We start from the raw sequence: 8,067 nt of genomic DNA on the forward strand, positions 1-8,067 counted from the left end.
CTCGCAGCACACGCAGGGCGTGACTGAGGCACTGGAAGTTCTACTGAGCGCAATATTTGGGAAGAAATGAAACACAATGTCCGCTTGTCTATGCTTAAATTGAAGAGAGTAGTACATTATTTTTCTTTGCGAAAATGTGGGGTTCAACGTTACACACAAAATTTAACACCATAGTGAATACATCCTCAAAAATGTATGCAACTCAGCGATATGAATGCCTCCAACAAACAACAATAAAACAAATAAATACGGCATCGCCTTTTGTTGTCACGTCTGGGCAGTGCGAAGGACGATTTCGACATCTTTTTCCGGTGTTTGTTCGTGCACCGTCAGTCGTCTCTAGCACATCCGTTTCATAAAATCTTCTGCAGAGAATGATTCGTTGAACAACGGCGCATTTGAATGCGTGAGCCTTGTGGAGTCCAGAGCTCGCCATGGAGCGATACAACACAGACAACGGGAAGATTTTCGCGTGGTTATTAATTTTAATTAGTTCAGGAGTTTTGAACGTGGACGCCGGCAAGTAAGCGCACTTAATTTTTTATTATAGAAGCAAATATGAGATCAGGCTTCAGAGAAGTACATTTTGAGGAAATGTACAGTGTGAACAGAGACCATGGACGAGGACAACACAAGCGCTTGTGTTGTGTACTTCCTCGTCTGTCGTCTCTGTTCGCGCTGTATATTTCCTCAAGAGGAACATAATCAAACTAGCCCAACTTGCCATCCTACTGCAACAAATTTTAGGGAAGTAACCTAAATGCAGCTCAATATGCTATACTATCCAGCTAACCTAAATATAATATTCAAGCCTTCACACCCTGCGGAGGCTGTTAAAGGCCGAAGAAAATCCCTCCAGGAGGCTGATGGACATTTAGCGCTGTGATCCAGAAAACCAGCATGGCCTGAATAGCCAAGCAGAATCCATAATTAGCAGCGACCACACTTCGTTGTTTGTTCCAAGAGCACATGTGTTACGCTGTTAACGCATTTTTTCATCAATGTTTTTGGTAGTCCGTTTTCCGGCGGAATCATAGCAGAGATTCTACTCATACCTCCGAGAACGCCGAGCAAAAACATGAGCTTCATTGATGACATCTTTGCCGACTACGATAAGAGGCTCTGGCCGACGTACGGAAAGGGTGAGTTTACAAAAATAATGCATGGGCTTTCAGCGCCTTTCTTTATTTAGTTATTCTTTACTTTTAAACTGTTGCATATAGGAGTACTAGCTACGACGCAGGTGGAAAACAGGGCATTATTTGCTCATGCAGAAAAACAAATAGAAGGCAGTGATTTTCCACAGATTGAAATGAAAAAGTTCATGTCTCTATGTACAGACACTGTAATTCTCCGAACAGCGCTGTCTTGTTTTTCTGTGCGTTCACTCTCTAGGAAACTATCAAAATGAAAAAAAAAAAAACAGAAAGAATATGCAATCAAGTTGAGGAAAGAAACGCTGTTAAAATGCATGAACCATGGATAAAAAGATGCAAAAAAAAAAAAAACGGAAGGGAGCGACATGGACGCTCAGGTCAACCCAAGCAGTGCAAAGTAAAAGCATTGTGGCAGTAGCACTTGAGATAGAATCATGTTCAGCACATACTGAAATACAGGCTCTTATATTTGGGACCGAGACACCTGTCGCTTAGAATGCACTGAAGCTAATATCTTTGTAAGAGCTACGAAATACAAAACAATGAATAGGCATTCTTCGGTCTGATCGATGCATATCTGAAGTCCCAAAAGCCGTTACTCGCGATTTGACCTTTTATCCACTGCACAGAATAACCGATGGTTAAGGTATCGATTATGCGCGTCAACGTATGAGTATTTATGACTCATTCAATATTAATTATGAGATACACCTTTCCTGCATTCCAAAAACTACAGCTCTGCAACAAAAGTATATATTTCCAAAATTTGTGCACTGGAAAAAGTGTCTCCTACGTATTATCAATGTCAATTACTAAGCCTTTGCAGATCATCTATTTTAACGCTACTGTAATACACCAGTTTTTGGCTTGCACAAATGATACTCAGGAACAATTGTGCTAAAGAATTCATGCGGTTTTCGAGACCTAACTTGCTTCAGGAAAACACACGCACATGCACGTCCCGTTAAAACAGGATTCATTCCCTTTTGTCTAAACAAATACGGCGATAGATGGTACGGTTCATTATTTATAACTTATGCTTACATAAATTATATATATGTTGAGTGGAATGTGTATGGAATCTTTCTTTTTCATACGGTGTGTAGGCAGTAGGCCCTGCTTTCTGTTGGATGTATTGTAATTAAGGTTTTGAGGTCGTGAACTTTTGTTTCTTTTTTTTTTTTCACTTTGGCCTCGTGCCAGTTACATCAAAAGCATCAATAAATATTTCGAATCATAAAAATAATTTTTCGTGGATGTCTTTCTCGCAGAAAACGTTCTGTCCCCTTTTTTACAACTGCAACTACATTCCCTTCTGCCACTTTGCCAAAATAAAGAACATTTTACGGTTACATCCATCATCTGAAATATTTCATTTGCAATAATGTGGCCACTCAGTAATGCAGAATATGAGCAAGTGAGTACGATTTTTCATCTGACATTCTACTGCAAATCTCAGACGAGCCAACCCTGGTTGAAGTTGAACTCTGGGTCAAGAGCTTCGGACCACTGGATAGCTCCAACATGGTATGTATCATTTAAACTTTGCGTATATGGTTGCATAGGATGTCGTGCCTAACAGGTTACTATCATTTAAAGGCCTCTGAAACAATCACTTCGTTGATATCCCAGAGTGATAGATCCAATAAACTAGTATTACTGGGTATTCGATAGAAGTTTAAAAGCTGTGCTCAGAGCCGATCATTTAAAAACAGTGCTGCTGAAGACCGCTCGCAACCTATTAGGACGACACTTCACCACGTACCCGCTTCCCTTTGATGAGATCTGGGTTTTCCGGGCGCGCCCGATCATTGCAGGCTCAAAAGTTACGCGGTCGCAGTGAGAGGCAGCCGCGATTTGTTTTCTTGATCCGTTCTTGCACGTCGACGTGTACTGATTTTAGGAAGAGAGAAGGAGTATGATTTTTGATCACCCATATGTTTGCAGTTGTTGAAGCTAGCTTAAAAATTATTTCGCTGCGGTGAGCACTGATGGAATACTTATTGCTCGTGTGCTTTTTGTAGTTGCTTTTCATGGTCTCTTTAGTATGTTTCGTTGAGATATTTCTCATAATTACTCTGTTATTGCATATAGGCCGAAAATTGTCGAAATGACTGGACAATGTTAGCTTCGTTTTAGCACTTGGCCTAACCATTCTTGTTTGTTTTATTTTTGTTTTGCCGCCCTCTGACCGGCCCACTCAAGTGATGTTGAGATGTCTAGGAACCACTGAGATTGGCACAAAATGAGACCTGGCACCAAAACGTCAGGCATCCTTCCTTCTTTCGCTCTTACTTTAATTGCGAGGCTGAAGGAAATCTCCGCCTGGTTTAGTCTGAAGACTGAATTAGTCTCCTTTGCACTTCTGATTGGAAGACATGAATGACGAGACAGAGGACTGTAAAAGTTCACTCTCGTTCACTGCCGGCACATCGACACGTCGCCTTCAGGTCGCACGGATTCTAAAGTGGAGCACTCAAACCTAATGGTATCACTATTACTTTATGAACATAATGTAAGATGGAGTCCAAGGACAGACTCCTCCCGCACCACTAACTTCTTCTGAATGCGCGGGAGTGCCGTGACAATATTGTTTTGCTCTTGAACCGTTTTTTATCTTTCGGAAGGCCGCCTTTTCAATAGTATTCAAACTATTTTAGGACAGATTTGCCGATTAGCACGTCTCTCATTTATATCCCTATTTGTTGAAGCCTGCAAGAAATAGAAGCACTGAAGCACTGTCGTCGCGAAGGGCTGGCAACATACTTGAGCGACGACTTGTCGAGCTCATGTTGGGCGGGCGCGACGCAAATTATGTGAACAACCGCGATAGTAGAATACAAATTTAAATAAAAAATACAGCTGTTACAAACTATGAGCAATGGTACGTGGACCTGGCGTTACTCCGCTGAACACGGAACAAAATCAGTTTTGAATATTTGACAATACCAAACGGGAAGGAGAATTAAAATTCTTGAGCTTATAATATGATGTCATGGCCTGATAGCGTTTTCTTTAGTTTAACCAGAAAAGCCTTAACAGCAGACTGTCACGGAGCACTTCTGTGTGGTGGTTACTGCATAATTGAGTTATATCCGACGATAATCTTCTTCGGCAGGAAAAAGATAAAGGCTTTCTTTTTAAAGACATCGATCAAAGCATCCATTCATTTGTAGCAGCGCATTGCACAGTAAATGGTAAAATAAGCGCTCTCAGCGCTCTTTCTCCTTTCATACGTTGAGCTCCGTCGGCCTTCTGGTGCTGTTAGATATTATGATAGGCGACAGGTAAAGCAAAAACGGTATAGGCCCCTAAAGGAGGAGCTTCAGGCAATTGCGTCAACAATTTTGATGATTCTTCGGTAGCTTCAATTATACTGTGGTGGACTCCCTTTGATCTGCATTACCCTGTGTTGCCACGCTAGCAGGCCTGAGGGGATAACCCGTTACGTTATGAGAATCGGTCGACGCCATTGATTGCAGGGGGTCCTTTGAGGTGCAGAAGCCGCACTTTCATTGAGTTGTACCTTGTTATAGGGGTTAGGAAGAGGTGAGCAGCCGTACACGAGACACCATCGCGAGTTTCATGACATGCGTGCCGTATAAGACTGCACTACAATTTAAACCCGATACTTGCGACGAGGAAAATGGGCTCTTGTTTTTTTAAAACCATTTTTAGTTGAGATCAGAAGTTAGGTGTATTCACAGAGTTACTTTACGAGTAATGATCCTAGTATTTTTTTCTCCTCATGGTAATGAGAACGACAACCTTTTAAACGTATTGGTCACGCGTGAGAATGTTCTTATTAATAATGAATTTTAACCGTTACATCACGCGCCTTTTCAGCACGGCGCACACCTCTGTCACGCTAGCAGATATCAATCAATGCGTCGAACGCCATTCAGCATCTCTGGGTGCTACGCAGTAAAATATAATGCCATTCTCAAATAGTGGCCATACAATCAGTAATATAAAATACTGCAGTTAAGGAACATTAGTGTGCATAAAAGACATTTGTAATCATTGTGTAGCGTTTTAAAGAGGAATAATACATTTCTGTACGATACTTCACACAAACAAACAAAAAAAAAAAACATTATTTCTGGCTATGCTGTAGCACTTTAGCCTTCAAAATCCAAACCAAGTATCGAGCCACCCACAAATCCGATAAATGTAAACAAAAGATATGGCTGACACAGCAGAGCGCATATACAGAGTGCGGAGGCGCACGTAGACACGTAGAGCAGGCAGTTGACGTCCAAAAGGTTAGGCGCTCAGTTGCAGCTTTATAAAGGTAATGGAAGAAGCAGTCATGAAGGAGCACAGAACCCAAAATAATCGCGAGTCGCGTGCATGACTGAGCCGCTGCTATACCCGAGAGTAATGGCGTTCCACAAGAGCCTGCAGTACAAATAGATTTACAACTAAATTAACAGTTTTAAAAACAAAACTCAAAGAATATAATTTTTACCTTTCACTGTGCACAGAATATTTTGTCGCGTTGCTTGTTCCTGCTGCTTATCTGGCGTCGAGAGTACACATTCGGTTCGCGATCGAATGCGAAGTTTTCTAAACTCAATCGATGGCGAATTTGATTCAAACCTAATGAGATTAAATGTTCTCTTGCAGCACACGAATATTTGATGGCATTAGATGCTAGTGTCATACGAGTCGAATGACATTAAATTCGCTAGTTGAGATGTGTATTATTCGACAATGCACGCTGCTTTGAGGGCCGGGTTACCGTGAGAGTAGAAGGAAATGAAGTTCTCTCCTACCAACAGCTCTAATCGAAGAGATATGTGTTCAAAAGTGATTCAAGAGTATTCCCCAAATACTGGAGCCATGATCTTTGCAGCATTAAATGAGGCTAGTTTGAAAGTAATTAAAGAAGGAACGATATTAGAAGAAATGATAGGCTTTCAACATAACTAAAATAAGCAGGACGTGGGTTAGTTTTTGCGCACAGATATAGAACGACTTTAAATATTGTTGAATTGACGATAATTCGTAATTCATAAGTTCTATATTACGACTATACAGTTTATCCAGTTTATATAGTTATACAGTTAAAGTCAGGATCATGTATTCAATTCCTGTACCTGTAGTGACACGTTGCCATTCCTCCTCGGTGGGTATACGGCATATGTACTGAGCCGAGAAGATGAATGTGTGTGTTGCAGTCTACTCCCCTCTGTAATGCACCCTGGCCAATTCCCTGGCGTGGGTATGTGCCATTACAACTGAGAACATCATCATCATCATGGTGTACACGCCGGGTGATCGGTTGCGGTGATAGCTATGATGATGGGATAGCTGAAGTCAGGGAAGAAGTAGTGAGTCGTTTGGGACGGCCCTATTCTGCTCTGGGCTGGAAACAGCGCATCGGCCGTTGGCTAATCTTTTGTTCCTTCTGAAGACGTCGTGGACGTGAACAAGGTTGTGCTGCCTCATCTGCCATCCCGTAAGGCAGTGATCAATACTGTATTTTTGTATGGTAACTTAAATGGCCGTCCATATGTAGCGCCTTACCTCAGGGATGCCCTTGATCGTGTCATGAACCTTCGGGGTATCGTCGCCATTGGACAATATCAAGTCAGTCATGTTTGGATGGTGACCAGTGAGAATAATGTCTTAAAATAGACACTCGCGGAATTGGTGGAGATACAGTTTAAATGGCTGAAATGCATCGCGTTTGATCAGGAAACAAGAAATATTATATTCAAGCTGCTTTGGCTCCCGCACCACACGGAGCATCACCGAACGGGGGAAGCTTTGGAGCAGGACGTCACTGTTCAGTCCGTGAAACGTGAAAAGTGGCAGTGCCGAGGGATGGACCACATTAACACGTGAAGACGGGAAATGCCTATGACGCTAAATGACGTGGTTTAATCTTCCAGCATTCCTCACGTCTTGGGTGTATTCGGGACACACCCCTTGGTAGTCGTACAGGGCAGACCTCCACTCTGTCTTCGGCGAAACAGAGTTAGACACGTCCAATGGCAGTGTCATACCTTCTCAGTGCAACCAGGGCGGGTTCGGTCACTGAGTTGATACTTGTATCCTGACTTATGCTGTGCTGTGAAACAGACGGAAACACCGAACACAGACACATGTAACGGCTGAAGGCTCCGTCTTCCCAGCCAGCAGCGAGCGACCTTCTGAGAAGAAGCGAAGCCGAAAGGGAGCCTCGAACACGAAAAGGGCGTTCCCGGTCGTAGGAAGCAACGGGAGCGCTTTCCACGAAGGCTACTCACCAACGCCGCTCTGTAAACAGCCGCGCTCATAATTTGTGAGGCCGCGGCGCCGGCGCAGGGCTGTCGGAGCTCAAGAGGAGAGCGCCAGGGAAATGAGGAGGAAGGCGGCCAAGCGTTTCAAGTCGGCGACACAAGCCAGAAGCTCTTTGTACCCCGTCCTTTTCGGACGTACCATGTATTCGACTGTAATGTAGTCCTTTGTTTTCCTCAAAAAAAAAAAACGTAGTTGTCTCTTCACTTTGGTCTAATGTCGAACCCAAGCTCAAAAGTTATCTCGCATGTCGATAGGTCAAGTCAGGCCTGCTGGACCAAAGAAGACAATGTAGCGTGAGAGCAGATCATGGACATTCGGACATTGTGGACACTTCAGGATAGCTAAACACTGCGGTACCAGGTGAAGAAATTTTATTTCACAGGACACACTGCCGCCGCCTATTGACCCTCCCGTCTCTAAGTCTCCGGATTTAGATCAATTTGAGAATGGTACATTAGACCTTCAGCTGGATAAAAAGCCGTATTCAACCGAAGAAGCATCTCGAGATCTGACACCGACGACTGCTGAGGAGCCAGCGGATGTGCGCCCAGGCTACTCCATTAGTGAGTCACTGGGTTGTACTGCGTCGCGTCTAAAGTAAACCACCAGCGTCATCAAA

The sequence above is a fragment of the Amblyomma maculatum genome, chromosome 6, assembly GCF_055883805.1.
Source record: "Amblyomma maculatum isolate TAMU_Amacu chromosome 6, ASM5588380v1, whole genome shotgun sequence".
NCBI lineage: Eukaryota > Metazoa > Arthropoda > Arachnida > Ixodida > Ixodidae > Amblyomma > Amblyomma maculatum.